A 20873-nucleotide genomic window follows, 5' to 3' on the forward strand; every position below is an offset into this window, starting at 1 on the left:
TCTCCCGTCCATTTTTGAATTGAGAGTTCATTATTTTTTGGTTCTTTTAAATTTCAATTCTGGCAAAAAGGATGGGTTGATGTTTTTGCTTTTTTCAAATTTCTATTCTTGTGCTTTCTATTTTTGAGAAAAGATGCCACGTAAATGTTTTTGCTGCGAGGTTCATACTCTTTCCGTCCACGTTGGGTTGATTCACTTTGTTGTGAGGTTCATTTTGTTGCCATGCTTTTTCTGAAGGGAAATATCAAACGCACATCTTGCCCACAGGAGTTTAATTTATATTTTGTTTTTATTCATTTATTTATTTGCAATTTATAATTCAGCGTTCATTTAATTTTTATTTTAAAATTTTATTTATTTTTGGAAGACTTTAGGATCCAAGAATTTGATGGATATATTATGTTATTTGTTTTTTATTTTATTTAATACTTGTTATATGAAATTTGTTGGATATTAATATTATTTTTTATTTAAAATTGCAAAGCAATATGTATTTAGAGTAAGTGTCTTGACAAATTTGCAAAACTGATTTTAATAAGTTTTAAAAAGGTCAAGTGGAAAATTGTGTGCGTGCGAATCTTTACAATGAGAAGTGTCCTCCTTGATATATAAGAATATAGGAATTAGTGTAGCCATATAAATGAAATGGCTAGCAAACTCAAATGAACATCAAAACACTCACCTCTCGATATATTTCACATAGTCAAGCCAAAAAAAAAATCATGAACATCTCAAAACTCATAATTAAATTTGTATTTAAAACTCATACTTAATTTGTGTCTTCCATAAAAAATTTCTATTTATTACTGGAGTAGGATTCTTGTCCATTTTACTTTTCTAGGAAATAAACTTACTAAGGGCTTTTAGAAATGTAACTGAATATTGTTTATCAATCCTAATGTAGTTGGATTTGAGATCTAACGTGACATATGAGGGGGTTGGGTGGATGGGAATTTTTTAAACCAATTTGTGTCAACTCAACCCTAATGTAGTTGGATTTGAGATCTAACAGCATATGAGGGGCTTGCGTGGATGGGAATATTTTAAACCAATTTGTGTCAACAACAAGTCAGATATATATTTCTATGAATTATTATTTAGTATTTACATTTCGTCTACTCTTCCATTGTTATAGTTAGCCTAGTGAAAAACATTTTTTTATGCTTAATTTGCTAACAAGATGTAGCACTGTACAGGACTTGAACATTTTTAGCATGCCAACTTTCCCTCTTTTGCATGGCTACTATTCTCAACGTCCCATTTTGATATGGCTTCTTGAAACTTATGTTTTTTTTCATACCCACATTTTAATTTGGTCTTAGGTATGTTCTTAATAGTTTTATGAAAGTATGCATTTCACCATGAACATTACACGTACTTAAATTAAAATCGGATTGAATTAACTTGATTGCATGTTCCTATTTAATATTCATGCAAACTAGTGTGGTACTCAATGGTCGTTGTAGACATTGATGTTCATTCGAAACACACTTTATTTACAGTTCTAGGGATAAAGAAGTAAATGGCATCTCTTACCTTTTTGAATTTCTTCATTGCCACTATTGTTCGACTATATCACACCATCTCTCTCTCTCTCTCTCTCTCTCTCTCTCTCTCTCTCTCTATATATATATATATATATATATATATATATATCATATGATTTTTTTTTTGAGGTTAGGTTTGTTCTGTATCATTAGTTGCTAACATTTGTGAAGACATTTTCTAGAAATAGTTAGGGAATTAATTAATTCACTAGAAGTACTATAACTCTAAATGTAGAGAGTTATAACATTATTGACTATGTGAAAGTCAAGATTCAACAGTAAAATTTGTTAGAAAGCAATTGCAGCGTGGATGGGCTTTAATTGATCAAATTTACAAAATCATTTTATGCCTTATTTTCTACCTCATCTTACAAGTGGGATACAAAGATTATTGAGATTTGGAGTATAAAAACCATTATTTTGAGTTGGAGAGCTCATACACCATTGGTAATGGGAGGGAAAATATATGACATGATGGTATACATCTTCCTTGGTGATGTTTAATCTTTCTAGCAAGGAAGTAGAGGATGGTTGTTTCTTAGGTTATTATAACATCTAAAATGAATTAACTCTTCACTTGGTTTTGTGTCTGAGGGATAAAAATCCATATCATGGTCAAAACTACAAGTTACTCTTCAGGGTTAGAGGTTAGATACCTTTAACAAAGTTCAAGCCACAGTTCAATACAAGGAAACATTTTCTTGAGATCGTAAAAGATTGATATTTGTTAGAAAGAAGTGAGAAGATGATAGCATTGTGGCCAATTATAAAATTTATAAGAATTTATACTACTTCTTTTCCTTAATCTTCAAGGAGGTAAGAGGGACAACAATATTTAATTTATTGCATTCTCTTGCGAAGACATGAATCCTTTGTAAGCAGCAACATATAGTAACTGTTGGCTAGAACATGAACTCAACCTTCAATAAACCAGGACATGGACTTCAAATCAGGCCTGAGCTAGATATTCAAAGACATAACTCATCCCTGAAACATGGCCTTCAAACATCAGAGCATGTCCTCTGAAACTCAGCCTTCAAACCACATAACTCATCCCCTTAAATTCAGATTTCGAAATGAAAGTATTCATCTCTAAAGAACATAAATCAAACATACAAAACGTTCTTCCCAAGGAAAAATCCAAAAATCCTTCAAAATATTTGCCAAAGACCTTCCATAGAAAACTACTTCAACGCAGATGCACTTCGCTTCTTCTTAGTTCATGAGGTATGAACCTTCTCCCTGGCTCTACTAAAACTAGAACCAAATTATTGAGTCGAGTGGTTAGAGAAGCTCATTTTCACACCTATTTATTTTGTGTTTAGATTTTGTGTTAGGGTTGACTTGTCCACTAGTTGGGATGACTTGTTCAACTGGAATAACATATAGTGAGTATCAAAAAATTCATTTATCCTCAAATTTTAGGCGTTATAAGGAGTGCCATATATAATTGGAAAGGTCTTGGAAAAAAATTTCTAACCATATATCTTATGCTCCCATTTGAGTTGGGTATTTGGAGAAAATTAACCTTTGAAGATAGAGTACCTAATCAGTTGGGTCATATTGAAAAATATTTGATATCTCCTCATTCCTATGGAATTAGAGGGAGTTCCATATACCGTTGGAAAAGTACAATAATATCTTATTTGATTATGTAATTCCTATTTCATTTGGACAACCTTTGACATCAACAACAACCATTTTCATCACTCACCACTTCTAAGTTAAGAAAATGAAGAATCTTATATTCTACATGCGTTGCGATGTCCATATGAGTGAGCCAGTAATAGGTCTAGTTTTATGGTGATTGGCTTGCAAATACCCATTAGATGAAATTTCAAATGTCAGTGGAACGAGATTATCCTTGTTCATGTTCCAATTTTCTCTCTTCCATTTAAATATTGCCATTTGATGGGGATTACATTTGTTATAATTCTCGACCCCATTACAAGCAAATTGTCTGCCATAACACTGATACCAATATTCTTCGTCATGATTTGGCCTTGCTTTCCCCCATCCCAAGTTACCAAACCCTATATTCAATACGATGTTCATATCATCTAACCTCATATCGAACTCATGGATTCCATGTTGATGAAAAGAAAAATCCTTTGTCATATGTGCATTGTAACCTAAAGGCATAATTCAGTGGAGGAAACCAACACATTGATCTGAAGGAAAGAAGAAAATAAGCATGAATCGAAGAGATATTGGCCTCTAAAGGTTGGGAGAAGAAACTATGGTGATGTGAAGCATTTGATCTTAAATTGAAACATGGGCCTAGAAAGTAGGGCCTCAAAATAAAGCAGTCATGTCCAGTGATTCCTAACAACGTAAGGCCCACCACCCTTGTTGCTATGCTACTTCTTGATGCCATTGATCCTACTCCAAAATTTTACACCCCTTGGGTTTAAGCTCATTTGTGAGAAATTCGTAGTGGTGGTGATAAGATATTTTTCCTTCTCTTTTTCGCTCCACGCATCCTTGGCTACCACCCTTAAATGTTAATCAGGTGCTCAATATTTAGCTAAAAAATCAAAATTCTCATAATGGCTCAAAACCTCAATGACCGCGCCCGTCTCGGAAAAATGATATGAACGCAACTCGTTTAGCTGAAAATCGAGTTCGTATGAGGAAGATATCGCGTTTTGTCTGCTTTTCCAAACAGAAGAAATTTAAAAAAAATGCACAGTCAACAGTCTGTACTGCTGACGTGGCAAGTGACTGTGCAAGGTCAACATTGGTCAACAATCCAATTAGGCTTTGACAAGTGTCATGTTTTGGTTGGTTATCAGATGTGGTGACGTGGCATGATTTGTTTGGTTAATGGAGGACCAATGAGGAGGGGACAAGTGGCAAGCCTAGAGGTCACCACATGTCCCTCCCCAAAGGTCAGTTCAGTGTGCAGTGCAAAAAATTTTGTGGCATTCCAGGGGGTCGAACACGGGACCTGTGCCAAATGACTGCAACACATTTCCATTACACCACCGCATTAAAACTTAACCATTATGTTTACTGCACCTATTTCAAGTTTAATGTAAATAAAGTTGGGGGTTAGGAGGGCCAGCCCGTAGGCCGACCCTCCCATCTGAACGCTTTGGTGGTGGTTACGGTTATATGTATTCAACAGTCACCATAAAATGTGCCACATAAACCATAACCATTAGAATTATGCAATTGCATGTGTCTACCTCCAAGAACACCACCGGAGTTAACAGTTAGTAAAACTACGGTTTGCATTAATCACGTTTAGTGGTTAATTAAGCGTGTTTTAAAATTAATTAATTCCAGTTTAACTTGCCGAAAATACTTGTAGACCTCCAGAATTGGTGCTAACTCAAGTTTTAGTGGAGTTAACTGGATTTCCTCCAGTTTTAGAGGATTTTTCCTAGGGAAATCTATTTTTACCACAACTGGAGCAAAATTTGACCAAATTGAGCTCAAGAAATGTGTTCCTAGCTAATTTGAGCATTCTGAACACATTGAAGAAGGTTTAAGGAGCCGTAGAGCTTTGTAAACAACATTTTTTTTCCATATTAAGCTAATGCAGAGGCCCGGGCCATGGAAGTTGGACCAAGGAGATGTAGCCTAGGATGGGTGAAATCCTTCATCGAAACAATGTGTTAAGAGTTCATGTTGATGGTTTACTGTACTTTTCATTGATTTTTTTCAACACTTGTTTTTAATGCGATTTGTCTCATGTATTTCACATAAAAGTTGATAAAATTTACATGTTTCCAATCAAGAACACCATAACAGAACCATACACATGAAGAAATTGAAAAGCATTTGTTTATAATTCTGAAATTGAAATTAGCACAACAAAACTAACATTTAACAATAGATCAAGTAGCTCAACAAGTCGAGTTTAGAGAGTGGGAGAATGTGAAAAACTATCAACTTCCAATTTGAAAATGCAATCATTGAAATCACAGTGAACTAAGTGGAATATTCAAAAATCATGAGAACTTAGTCAATTATGACTACCCCTCATGGAAATGGTCATAGATGAATGACTTACTTAATGTAGTTGAATCCCAAAAAACGATATCTAATATAATGCAGTGCGAAAACCCCTCAATACTTAAATAGCTCAATACTCTAAATTAATACTTTTGAAAGACTTTGGATTCATGTAGAATGTCTTTATAGGATAAAAATTAAATTTATTATATCATTAATTAATTTAATTAAGTCTTTATCATTTTTTCTCTTATCTCTGGTAAGCTTGTGTCAGTGCCCTTTGTGTTTTGGCTCTATTCTGTATCGATGTCAAGGAGGAGCCATTTGTGTTTTGACTCTATCCTGTATCGATGTTGAGGAGGAGGAGGAAGAGGAGGAGGAGATTCTCTTATCTCTGGTAAGCTTGTGTCAGTGTCGTTTATGTTTTGGCTCTATTCTGTATCGATGTTGAGGAGGAGGTTGAGGAGGAGGAGGAGGAGGAGGAGGTTGAGGTTTAGTTTATCATTTTTTCTCTTATCTCTGGTAAGCTTGTGTCAGTGTCGTTTGTGTTTTGGCTCTATTCTGTATCGATGTTTAGGTCTGGGATAGTTTGTGTTTTGGCTCTATTCTGTATCGATGTTTAGGTCTGGGATAGTTTGTGTTTTGGCTCTATTCTGTATCGATGTTTAGGTCTGGGACAGTTGGGGGGAGGAGGAGGAGGAGGGGGAGGAGGAGGAGGAGGAGGAGGCGGGGGAGGAGGAGGAGGAGGAGTAGTTTGTGTTTTGGCTCTATTCTGTATCGATGTTTAGGTCTGGTACAGTTGGGAGGAGGAGGAGGAGGAGTAGTAGTAGTAGTAGTTATATCTCAGAAATGGTATGGATCAAATTCAACTCTATTTGGTTTCATTTCAGTGTTTATTAGGTTCATCTCTACTAATTCCATTTCCTAATATTGTATTTTTGTTAGTTGCATTGTAAATTATTTGGATGAATGAAAGGTTCACGTTGCAAGGAAATGAATCAAAGAAGAAAATACGAAGTTTCCTAGCCTATCTAGATTTGAGTTAAGTTGTTTAACAGTTTTTGGGCTGATACAAATCAATTATATCTCAGAAATGGTATGGATCAAATTCAACTCTATTTGGTTTCATTTCAGTGTTTATTAGGTTCATCTCTACTAATTTCATTTCGTAACATTGTATTTTTTTTAGTTGCATTGTAAATTATTTGGATGAATGAAAGGTTCACGTTGCAAGGAAATGAATCAAAGAAGAAAATACGAAGTTGCCTAGCCTATCTAGCTAAAGAAATGAAATCGAATCCCAATGCCTATCTATCCTTTTGATTAGTTTAAAAATAGTACTTTAGCCATTTTTATATTGAATTTAAGCCTCTCCTTCCTCATCAATAATTTCTAGTTTTGCTTCATTCTTTCAATTGGCCTTTGTATGCATGTTTCTAGCTCTAGCTTGACCAATTTATCTTATCCCCTAGGAATTCAAGCATCATTGGCTCTGTATTGTTTTCTTGTATAACCCCTCTTCTTCTTTATTAGATTAACCCATCGTTGTGTCGTGCGTTCTTTGTTCCTTTAACCTGTGGCTTGGTAACGTGTTCTGTCATGTGCATCACCATGGATTTAAGGCTCTGTTTCCTCAATAATTTTACCTTTGTGCCTAGTACATCAGGCATGGATTTAAGGCTCTATTTCCTCCTCGTGCCATGTGCATCAACCATGGATTTAAGGCTCTATTTCCTCAATAATTTTACCCTTGTGCCGACTGTATCAAGCATGGATTTAAGGCTGTGTTTCCTCAATAATTTTATGAGTCATGGATTTAAGGTTCTGTTTCCTCCTCGGATGTTTCCCACATACCATTTCTATTAAATTGAATGAAATTTTCATTTAGGGCTCTATTTCCTCCTCAATAATTTTACCCGTCATAGATTTAAGGCTCTTTTTCCTCCTCAATAATTTTACGAGCCATGGATTTAAGGCTTTGTTTCCTCCTCACATGTGTCCACAATACGAATGATTTTTCATTTAAAGCTATGTTTCCTCCCCCCATAATTTTAACCATACCATTTCTATCCACCTGTGTACGAACGCATGTCTTTGGATTCAGATTCAACTTAACTACCTGTGTACGCATGTCTCTTTGTATTGTGTTGTGTGTCAATTAAACCTACCCACCAATGAATTTATTGGCTGCTCAAACTCAGTAATGGAACCAACTTCCTGCTTCTATCATCTCAAGCATCTCGAAGTTACCCTTCCTTTCTTTTGACAGGTTTATTAAACCTTCCAATTAATATATATAATATCCATTTTAAAATTAATAATATACATACACACAGCTCTGTTCTGTGAGTTACTGGTTTATTCAACTTTTATTCAGTTCAGTTCAACTCTTTTGCGTCAATGGAATTCTTAGTTATATATGTATAGTCGTTCGACTTCTTTGGGGATTCTACCATTCCTATCGTTTTTTTGGGGAGATAGTTTAAGCCACATAAATTGGAATGGCCTTCTATATCTGTCGTTTTATATTTTTCACACAGCTGCCGTAAAAACCTTCCATACATTTTAAAAATTAAATTAATTATATCATTAATTAGAATATATAATTGTAATTTATACTATACATATTTTTATTTAAATTATGTTTATTATTTTTTGAGTTATTTCATGAATAACAATATTTGTTTATTTATTTATGATGTGTATATTATTGCAAGTTTGTTTTTAGGAATGACTCATAAATAACTCTTTTACATATATATATTTTTACTTAAATTATGTTTATTACTTTTTGGATTATTTCATGAATAAAAGTATTTGTTTATTTATTTATGATGTGTATAATATTGTAGGCCTGTTTCTAGGAATAACTGTTTACATATTCGGTTAGGAAAAGTGAGAAAGAAGGTAAATTTGTTTTCATTATTTATATATATGATATAAATCATTATTACTTTTATATGAAAAATAAATTGATAATTTTGTTTATATTGTTTATAGATGTGATATAAATGATTATTACTTTTATATAAAAAATAAACTGATAAGTTTGTTTTAATTATTATATATACAATGTAAATGATTATTATTTTTATATAAAAAATAATTTGATAATTTTCCATATATCTTGTTAAAAGTATACATTTTTGTCTAATATTTATTTGGTATTACATACAGATTTATTTAAACGAAGGACTTCACCCTTAGTTTTTCTATTATCTATGTGGTATTGCATGCAAATTTATATCATTTACTTACATGAAGGACTTCACCTTCTAGTTTTGCTGAAAAGGTTTTTCCCAAAGTAAATATTGATATAGTTATATATTATTCTTTTCTCAAATATTGTAAGAGAATTATGCGCACAATTATTAATAAAGTTATTTTTTATGGAAGGGGTTAAAAATAGTCCTCCCAAGTGCTCAAGGAGGATGGGGCCCATTCTTCTTTGAGTAGTGTAGTATTTCTTGTTTGTGTTGACTGTATTTCTTTAAACTCATATGCATCACAACACATTTTTTTTAAATGCATTTACTTTACAACACTTATATTTGAATCGTGTCATCTTACAATTAATGATCATCCATTCATATTATAACACTTATCACAATTGAATTTAAGCCAAAGCTCACTTACATTTAAAAATGTTTAATGTTTTTTACACAAATACAAATTATGCAATCTTCCACAATGCATTGAAACGCCGAAAGTATCTCTCTAATTAACAAGACCTTCCTATTGGATTTTTTTTTTCTTTGGCCCTTTTCTATTTCATTGGTTTCTAAAGCTTTTTATATTATATTATTTTAAATATTTATATAATTAGATAAGAGTATACACATATAATTTACCTTCTTATACATAGTGGGTTAAATTCTGAATAATAAGATACATATTTAGTTATTCGAATTTCTATATATATGTTTGTGATTTTAAAAATGTCTATGTATTTATGTTGATATTTTGAATTCAAATTGTGTACCATCTTTGTTTATTTATTTGAAATTGTCAAATTATGTGTTTAGTTGAATTGCATGTATATGTGATTGGTTTTGACCATGTGTTTAGTTGAATTGCATGTATCTGTGAGTGGTTTTTACCATGTGTTTGGTTGAATTGCATGTATATTATTTTGTATGTTTATATGATTGAAATTGCATATATACATCAATGGTTGTATGAATGTTTATTTATGGATATAATTTAATTTGAAATTGTAATTATGTGTTTGTTGTTTTGAACTATGAATTTCAATGTGTATGTATAATGTAGATTTTAATTTGTATATTATGAGTTTACTTTTCTTTAAAGTTGCATAATCATATTTTAGTATTTTCTTTTATTGACGTGAATTTGTATGTTGTGTGTTTAGTTGAATTTGTATATTGTACGTTTATTTATTTCAACTTCTACTTTGTATGTTTATTTATCTGAAATTGGATATGTGTGTGTGTGTGTGCGCGCCCTTATTTATGAATATTTGTGTTCTATGTGACTTGAAATTGTAATAGTGTGTTTGTTGTATTGAATTGTGATTGTAATTAATTTTCTAGCATAAATAGTGAGTAGCTTTTTACTTTGTATATTGTGCATTTGCTTATTTAATGTTGCAATGGCATGCTTGAGTGTTTGTCTTTGTATGACTTGAAATTGTATGATGTGTCTTTCTTATTTGTAATTGTATATTATGTGTTTTTCTATTTGAATTTGTATTTTGTGTTTGATATTTAAAAATCTAAAATTTTATATTTGCTTATTTAAATTTGTATCCTAGGTGTTGTTTGAAATTGCATATACATGTGAGAATATGTTTTGTCAAATGTTTGTATGTGTAGGTGGCTTTGCCAATGTTTGTAAATGTATGTGTTTAAATTTTATATTCCATTGCATTTGAAATTGTATATTGTATCTTTGTTTACTTGAAATTAATTAAGTATGTTTACCATGTGTTTTGTCAATGAACTCTTCTGTTTGTTATGTTGATTTGTATTAGGCATGAATTTTATTATAAACTTCAACGTGTGTATTTTATATAGATTTAATTAAGCATTTTCGTTTTATTTTATAATATTTTAATGTTTATTTATTATATGAAGTTTTAATTATAATGAGATTTGTATTTTTTCTTTTTCTTTTTTAATTGTATATAATTAAAACATATTTCTATCATTTTGAAAATGTATAAATTTAATTAAAAACCACAATATAAATACTAATCTTATTTAATAATTTTATTTTATTTTTATACCATATTTTCAACAATATTATTATTATTATTTATTATTTTTTTCCTCGCATTCACCATTTTCCATCTAAATATTAATAAGTTAATTTGAATATTTGCAACAAAACATAAATATTTTGATAACATAACATTTTAAGATAAAGAAACATAATTAGTAACTATTTTTAATAAATATTACTACCACAACAATAATAATGTGATTAATGAAAAATTTTATTATAATTTATTTTCATTAATGTTAATAAATTAATATGTTTTTAAAAAATATCGATTAATATCATTAATCATTTAACATATTAAATCAATATAAGAACTATAATTAATAAATATTACTACCACACCAATAATAATTTGATTGATACAATTTTATAAGAATTTATTTTCATTAATGTTAATAAGTTAGTATGTTTTTAAAAAATACCCATTAACATCATTAATCATTTAACATATTAAATCAATATAATTAAATCATCTCCACATGTTGATATGTAAAAGAGCCCATATACAATGAAAAGTTTTTGGGGCATATAAGTTTCCACCTTCACGTGGTTGACCCTATTAGTAGAGATTATAATCTCGATGAAAAGAGGAGCTTCTTTATTTTTTAATGAAAATTAGCATAACACATATTTAAAATTAAACATATCTAGCCATTTTAAAATAGAACATTTCAAAGAAATGAACATGAATCAATCACTACATTATTCTATACGAAAATATTAATTCAATCGAAACTTTTCATGAATAAATTGACCTATTAATATACTAAAGTCTTATAAAGTCTAAACCTTAAACCTGAAAACCTAAACCTTAAACCCTAAACACGAAGCAATTTACGACATTCTAAAAAGCGATTTGTAAGTGTTATTTAAGTGTTTATTAAAATAATTTACTAAAGTGTTATAAACCCTAAACCCTAAAGACTACACCCCAAACCGTAAATCCTAAACCCTAAACCCTAAGCATTTTATAACATTTTAAAAAACATTTTGTAACTTTTAGTTAAGTGTTTTATAAACCCTAAAACCTAAACTATAAACCCTAAACTCTTTGACCTAAACTAAAACCCGAAACCCTAAAACCTAAATCCTAAACCTGAAACCCGAAACCCTAAACTCTAAGCCCTAAACCTTGAGCCCTAAATCCACTCTATCTCTACTTCTCTCTCTCCCTCTCTCTCCCTATCCCCACCCCCCTCTCTTTCTCTCTCCCCCTCCCTCTCGCACTCCCCTCTCCCTCTCCCCCTCTCTTCCCCCACCAATCTATCTCTCTGCCCCTCTCCCTTCCCCTCTTTCCCACTCCCTCTCCCTATCCTCCTCTCTCCCCCTCATATCTCTCTATCTCTCTTTGTCTCTCTCTCTCTCTCGCACCCTCCCTTTGTCTCACACCCTCTCTCTCTCCCTCTCCCCCTCCCCCTCTCTTCTTTCTCCCTCCCTCTCTTTCCCTCTCCCCCTCTACTTCTCTCTCCCCCTAACCCACTCTCTCTCTCTCTCTCTCTCTCTCTCTCTCTCTCTCTCTCTGTTATCTCCCTCCCACTCCTTCTCCCTCTGCCCATTGCCCTCTCCTTCCCTTTCCTCCACTGCCTCGTCCACCCTCTCCCCTTCCCTCTCCTCTCTCTCTCCCTATCCTAGTCTCTTCCTCTCCCTCTCTCTGACCCTATACCTCTTGCACTATTTCTCCTCCTCTCCCTGTCTCTCTCTCTCTCCCCCTACCCCTCCCCCTCTCTCACTCTCTCCCCTTCATTCTCGCACTCCCCCTCTTTGCACCCACATATCTCTCTTTCTTCCTCTCTTCCTCCCTCTCCCTCTCCTTATCCTCCCTACTGTCTCCCTCTCTCCCCTTTTCTCTCTCACCCCCTCTCTCTCACTCTCCCTTCTCCTCTCTCTCTAGATCTCCCCCCCTCTCCCTCTCTCTCTCTCTAACTCTCTTCCCCTCTCCCTCTCCCCCCCACTCTCTTCCTCTCCCTCTCCCTCCCACTCTCTCTCTCTCTCTCTCTCTCTCTCTCTCTCTCTCTCTCTCTCTCTCTCTCTCTCTCTTACCCCCTCTATCTCTCTTTTCTCACTGGTCTTCCGCTCTCTCTCTCTCCCGCCCCACACTCTCATTATCTCTCTCACTCTAATTATCACCATCATATCATCAAACAATCTAAAGCATGCCATTTAGCAAAAAAAAAAATCTTATCAATTAGAAATCAACAATCATCGTATTATCTAAGAAATCCAATCACTATATCATCTAACAAACAATAAAACAAATACATACATAAACATATACACGTTAAATGTGAAAATAAACATATACACATTAACCGTGCAAAAAATGTCAACATAGTATTATCTTTCAATGCAATCCTATTATCTAATTAGCAAAAGCATAACCATCATATCACGTAAACAAACAAAAAATACTTTTATTTAAAAAAGCACATAAAGTACACCAAGATATACATATCATTACAAATAAAAAACAATGTCTATACATAAATATCGGTGTGATGTCATCTAACAAATATATCATATTATAAAAAATACAATTTATGGGTACATTGAAAAAAACAATTAAGCCTCTTTTCACATTTAAATAATCAAACACATCCATTTCACATATCTTATAAAAATAAAACAATTCTACTCATGAATAAATTATTTTATATCATCCAATTTCCAAATATAAATAATTACATATATATCCTTTTACATTATAAACAATCAGTCAAAAATTAAAAATTTCAGTTCACAAAAATACTCCTTTCATTATTATATAATTTCAAATCAATAAATAAATATACAAACACAAATATAACTAAACAATTCAAATATTATTTTATTGGGCAAGTAAAAAAATGTTGGAGCAATAATCTTGCATGGATTTGGTGACATGGGAAAGACTACCATTATGGATGCTGGGCTTTCATATCTGTTTGATGCAAACAGAAAAGGATGTAAATTTTCTTTTGTTAAATTGTTTGACAATAGAGCATCAACTCTTTTATATATATATATATATATATATATATATATATATATATATATATATATATATATTGAAATTGTCAAGGAGAAAGAGAGAAAAATCAATTAGGAGAGAGGCAGCACAGAACATAATGTTAATGCAGGTTGTTGTTGTCATTCTATTGAACCATTTTTCTTTCATTCTAGTATTGGTGTTTTTTTCTCACTGATAAGAAAGATGAAAATACAACAACAATACATAAATTCCTTATCATCACAGCAATCACTACAAATTATAAATTATTTGAATAAATTGCGATACAAGAAAATAAAGAAAAGCATGGCAATCTGAACATTATTTTCATTAAAAAAAGTAGGCAAACACATTTAAGATAAAATGGACATTGATTTTATAAGAGATAGATGAATCCACTGGATCAAAGAAATTTCTTCTCCAGAAAAACCCTCCCAATGGTATCTTCGACCATTGTTGGAATCTTCTGTCATGGAGATCAGATGAGATGGTCCAATAGCGAGACTATTAGTCCCCGTTTCTCTCGAAGGATCCATGGACACAGAGGATTTGGGATTTAATTTTAAAAATGAAGAAAATCAGAGCAAAAAACCATTGCATTTCAATTTTAAAAGAAGAAAATAAGTGCTAAAAAAGAAGACAGAATGAAGCTATGTCAATGAAATTAAGTGATTATCTGTAACCTATATTCAGAGTGATTGAATACAAAGAGTTGGAAAATAAATTTACCAGATCCAAGCCAAACAATATGATGGAGGATGCATCCCTCCCTTGGCTTTCAAATTTGACAGATTCAAAAAATTCAGATTGAGTGGAGGGAGTCCATCGAAATCCAAATCCAATCTGAAAGCCTCTCCCATCTTCAATGTGACCCAGTTTACCACTCCCAGTGCCCACCGCGCAGATACCTCTAGCAGATGAGTTCACAACAACATGGACCGCAGGCTCTGAGGAATTGCTTGTCTAGAAAAATGCTTCCAGTGGCCACGGTTGGCATCTTCTAAGATGGTCATCTCCCAGATCCAACGGTGAGATTGGCAGGAGGCAGAGGATCTATGACAGGCTGAGGGATTGCAAATGGAAGTTATGACTCTGTGGAGTCAATTGGGTTTTGTTGATTACTAGCTGCATAGCCATCTGCACATAATATTTTTGTGGAAGAGGCACAATATTTTTCAATTTCCGTCTCTCAGAACATAACATTAGAGATTTCTTCATCTTTTGAAAGCCATTAGTACGGTCAACACCACCCAGCACAATTTTCTTAAATATCCATTCCCAAAACACCACCCATCACAATTTTCTTAAATATCCATTCCCAAAACCTTGTGGACATTTATGCACCTTTTCAAAAGAATTAAGTAATCAGTATGGTGTAACATCCCATACCCAATTCGCATCGCTGTTTTGACTTGATCCAGACTTTTTTTATACTTCACCTTTTGCTCCAAGCTGCTTTTTAATGGTGAACTGCACCTGTCGAGAAAGAAATCAGGGTCAGAAATGGAACTCAACTCAAAGATTCATATGCATGAGAAGCCTAATCATTAAACACATTGCCCCGTAGTCAGAAGGCGGTACAAATTGCCCACATAGACATCGTTGAATACTCCTCCCAAAATCTGCAGGTGGTGCCAATTGTTACTAACCCAGAGATAAAATCATGTCCATGGAACCTGGATCCATGACAAGCTGAGGATCCTTTCTCTCGATCTCATTTCGATTTCTGTGGAATGATGGATCATCTATGCAGATGATCTTATTAAAAAAGTACAAGAAAACAACTAGACACATAGAAAAAACACTTTAATTCACTTTACAGAAATCAAGCTATGTTAGTGAAATTTCCAAAATTAAATCAATTTCTCTCTCATTCATTTAGGTCTACCAGAATCATTTACGCGTCATGGAGAGTTGAATGCCTCAGATAAGCTACAAGGGATGAACTCAAAGGTTGATAGTCGAGAGGTATGGAAAACAAACATTAATGGTTGTCATATAGGGGTTTTTGTGAGTGGTGGATTTGAGAAAATTGTTGAGAATCCAGATTCCAGGCCATTCTGTGTGATGGAGAGTAGAATGCCTCAGACAAGCTACAAGGGATTAACTCAAACGTTGATAGTCGAGAGGTATAGTACACAGACATTAATGGTTGCCATATAGGAGTTTTTGTGAGTGGTGGATTTGAGAAGATTGTTGAGAATCCAGATTCCAAACCATAGTTCTAAGATTTTTGTTCACATCTTCCTCTTCTATTTATCATCTGTATTCATACCCATATAAATGCACCCCACAACAACATCATCTATTTCAGAACGTCATAAAATATCCAAGCAATCACTCGTGTATGTAAAAAAGGCTGTGATCCGTTAAAGGAAGAGCTAATCATAGTTTACTGCAAAAAAGTGTGAGATGCTTTTCTTGAAATTTTCGTAGAAACAGTTGGGTTTTCTTTTCAAGAAATGCTTTCCAAGAAATTCTCTACACAACCACGTCATCGGTGCAAATTTGGAATGTTCAGACTTGAATTTTAATTTTTGGTAAATAGTACTTTCTGTAATCTTGGCCACGCATTTTCTGTAATCTTGGCCACGTATTTTCTGTAATCTTTGCCCACGCCTTTTCTAGTCCACTGCTTCTGGCGATTAGCCATTCAATTAATATTACATGGTTAACTGGAGAAGCATTGATCATAGAGAGACAGCTCGTTATATTTTTCTATATCTCGTTGTTATATTTTTCTATTTCTCTCTTAACGCATTCGATATAATTGACGTTTTTTTGGCTACAGAATTTAATTAATACTACATGTTAACATCAGAAGCAGTAATTGTAGATAGACAAAGCTCGTTATATTTTTCTATTTCTCTCTTAATTCATTCAATATAATTGATCGTCTTTATTTAGCTTCAATATCATATAATCAAATTACTCTCTTTAAGTTTTATTAATTTTTCAATTGAAAATCGAAAGATTTTTTTATTGGAAGTTATATTTTACACAAACAGATACTTTATGTAATATAGCTTAGTGTAAGTTCTTTTTGGTTCTGTTCTTTCTACTATCAACCATTAATATTTCTTCAAAGTTACTATAAATGACGGAAAAGAGCTAGTTATATTTCTCTATTTCTTCCATTTTTATGTATTCAATAATATATATATTGCATATTTTCATTTAGGTTTCAGCGTATTTTTTATATGTCTTTATTTAGGTTTCAATAGTAATAGATTTACTCTTAAGTTTGATATGCATTTTTTAATTTGAAAATCACAAGTTTTTTATATCAAATTATATGTATACTCTTTCAAAAGTGATTGGTAACTCAAAGTTAAGATGAAGTCAAACTTAATTAGATCGATAAACATGTTTCTTCTAAAATAGAATAGGGATTCCAAAAATTTAATTTAATTATTAATTATTATTAGATTTATGTTAGTACCATTAAATATTCGATGACTTTTTTAGTGGTATAAGCAAATCAAGGACTTAGATTTATGTGCAAGGTAGTTATGCTCTTTTTGTCATTTTAATGAAATTGATTAATTAACAAAATATCATATGAGCAAGTTTCATATTTAATGAGTTATGCTTTTTTCGGCATGTGATATTCAGAAGCCATGACTTTGGCCCATGGTATTTAGCATTCCCTATTTATAGAGTAAGAAACTCCATAATAAAGTTTATATAAATATTCATTGATAAAAATCTTCTTCTATGCTTTAAATAAATATATCATTAACCTATAATAATAATAATACTAATACTAATAACAATAAAATAGTTAATTTCATAATTTTTTAAATCTTACCAACGTGAAATGTATTAACATTCACTAGTCATTTAACTAATATAATTGTGCTATTACCTAAATTTCTATTAAAAATGTGTTATTTTTTTTTATATTGATAATTGAAATACATTTTAAATATTTTAAAGCTACATTAGTACTAACGGTTTTAAATATTTCAAAACACATTTTATAGTTAATTACTACAGCATTTACCACTTTTTGTTAATAATATGGAGAGTGAAATAATTTATCTTATTTTGGTTATTCGATTTGTGTGTTTAAATTTTTTTTAGTATAGTCTTCTCAAATAACATGCACACTTTTCTTTGTATGGTTTAAAGTGTACAAAGAATTTTGTTTTTTTTGCTTCTTACGTTGCCTTGCTATTTTTTTGTTGTAGTTTTTAGATATATTTTGTTAGTTTTTTTTAGTTTTTATACAATATTGAAAAACTAAAAGTTTATCCTAGAAACGAGAAAGAAAATTCTTAGTTTAGAGAATGTATTCCTTAATAATTGTTCTCCCTTGTTGTCTCAACAAGAGCTCCATACTTGGTATATCTTTTGGTTTTTTTTTAATCACTTCACCATCCAATTGCCATTGAGTTGAAGAGAATCTATTCCAATTTGTCACAATTACTTTTACTTACAAGGTATGGTAATCATACATATATTTTTGTGTTGTCATCACACTTAGTTGTTACCATATTTAGATGCATCCTTTCTTTTCTTCTTTTAGGTTCTTTTTCATTATTGAACTGGTTTCGCTTAGCAGTCTATGCTCATTTTTCAAAACATGAACAAAATATGCTTTTCTTTGAAAAATAGAAGAAATGATTACATGCTTAGCCCTTCAAATGGGAAATTCAAAACTAATAAAAAAAGTCACCTTAGTATGTCTTACCTTATGGTATTTATTTTAATTTATAATTGTTTGAAATACAAACAAAACAAATCAAAAAACCCACCTTAGTATGTCTTACCATATGGTACTTATTTTGATTTGTAATTGTTTTTAATAGAGCAAAGAGTAGGAATTTACAGTAAAATATCCTTAACTTAGTTTTCGCGAAATTTTTTCAATACTAAAAATGGTTACATATTTAGCTCTTTGGCTATACATGATGGAAAATTCAAAAGTAAGAAAAACATATATCTTGGTATGTCTTACTCGATGGTACCCATTTCAATTCTCATTGTGTTTGAAACAACCCCGAGGAGTACTAGCTTTTAGTCAAATATCTTTGAGTTAGTTTCTGCGAACTTAATATCTTTTTGAACTTTGTAGATTGTCACACCTTTTTTCTTAGATTTACCTTCAAAACCGATATTTGAAATGAAGTTTATCTGTAGTTCTAGGGATAGTGAAGGAGAAGATATATCTCTCTCCCCTCTCCCTCATGATCCCCATCCCCCTCACTCTAGCTATCTCTCTCTCTCCCTCCCTCACCTTCTCTCTCTCCCTCCCTCTCCACCTCTCCTATCTTTCTCCCCCTCTTCCTCCCCTATCCCCAAACCTCTCTCCCTCTCACTCCCACTCTCCCTCCCCCTCTCTACTCTCTCATACTCCCTCCCTCCATATCGCCCCCTCTCTCTCTCTCTCTCTATCTCTCTCACTCCCTCTCTCTCTCTCTCTCCTTCTCTCTCTCCCCCCCCTCTCCCTCTCTCTCTCTCTCTCTCCCCCTCTCTCCCTCTCCCCCTCTCCTCTCTCCCGAGCTCTCCCTTCCTCTCCCTCTCTCTCTACCACTCCCTATCCCCCTCTCATGTCATTTCTCCTTCCCCTTCCCCCACCCTCTCCCTCTCTCCATATCGCTCCCCCTTTCCATACCACCACCACACTCTCTCTCTCTCGCACACACACATACTCACACACACATTATCTTTATCACTCTCATGATCTCTCTCTCTCTCTCTCTTTCTCTGTCTCTCTCCCTACCCCTCCCCCTCCTCTTATTCCCTCTCTCTATCTCTCTCCCTATCACTCTCACACTCCCCCTCTCTTGTTCACTTCCCCTTCCCATCTCCCACTCCAACTATCTCTCCCTCGCTCCCTCTCCATCTCTCTATCTCTCTCCCTCTCACTCTCTCCCCCTATCTCTCTCCCACTCTCTCCCTCCCCCTCACTTACCCCACCTCTCTCTCTCTCTCTCTCTCTCTCTCTATCCCACTCCCTCCATTTCGCCCCTGCCTCTATCTCCCCTTCTCCCTCCCCCTCTACCTCCCTCCCACTCCCCCTCTCTCTCTAGCTCCTTCCCTCCTACTCCCCCTCCCACCCGCTCTCTCTCTCTCTCTCTCTCTCCCTCTCCCTCTCGCTCTCCCCTTGCTATCTCCCTCTCTCACCCTCTCTATCTCTGTCTGCATCTCCTACCTTCTCCTAATCTAATTCCCCCTCTCCCTCCCTCTCCCTCTCTCTCTCTGTCTCCATCTCCCCCCTCTCCCATTCTGCTTCACCACCCCTCCCTCTCTCTGAATCTCTCTCTCGATCTCTCTCTACCTCCGCCTCCCCCCCTTCTCTCTCTCCCTCCCCCTCTCCCCCTCTCTCACTCTCTCCCCCTCCCGCTCCAGCTCGTGCTCTCCCAATCCTACATTTCCCCACCCCCTCTCTCCCCCCACCTATATCCCTCTCTACTCCTCTCCCTCCCCCTCTCCCTATCATCCTTTCTCTCCCCCTCTCTCTCTCCTACTCCTCCTCCTCTCTCTTTCTATCTCTCTCTCCCTTTATGCCTCTCTCTCTCTCCCCCTCTCCTCCTCTCTCTCTTTGCCTTTCCCTCTCCCCTCTCCATCTCTCTTCCCCTCCTTCTCCCACTCCCCCTCTCCATCTCCCACTGGCTCCCCCCTCTTTCTCTCTCTCTCCTCCACCCGCTCCCTCTCCCTCTCCCTCTCTCTCCTCCTCCCCCTCCCTCTCCCTCTCTCTCCCTCATCGCTCTCTCCCTACCCCCCTCGCTCTCTCCCCCATCCCCCTCTATATCTAGCTCTCTCTGTCCCTGCGTCCCTCAACCTATCTCTCTCTATCTCTCTCCCCATCTCCCTCTTTCTCTCTCTCTCCCACTCTCCAACCCCCTTTCGCTCACTCTCTCTCCCTCCCTTTCTCTCTCTCTCCCCCTATCCCTCTACCTATCTCTTTCTTTCTCCCTCTCCCTCTCTCTATCTCCTCTTTCCCTCCTCTATCCTTATCTCCATCTATATCCCTCTCCACCCTCCCTTCTCTCTCTCGCTGTCTCTCTTCCTCTCATTTCCTCTTCTTCTCCCTCTGCCTCTCCCCCTCTCCCGTCGTCTCGCCTTCCCCCACTCCCACCCTCTCCCGCTCTCAATCTATCTGAACCTAACCCTTCCTCCCCACC

Source organism: Pinus tabuliformis, chromosome 1_2 (assembly GCF_031772625.1).
Source record: "Pinus tabuliformis cultivar Carrire ecotype Pingquan chromosome 1_2, CPIR1, whole genome shotgun sequence".
NCBI lineage: Eukaryota > Viridiplantae > Streptophyta > Pinopsida > Pinales > Pinaceae > Pinus > Pinus tabuliformis.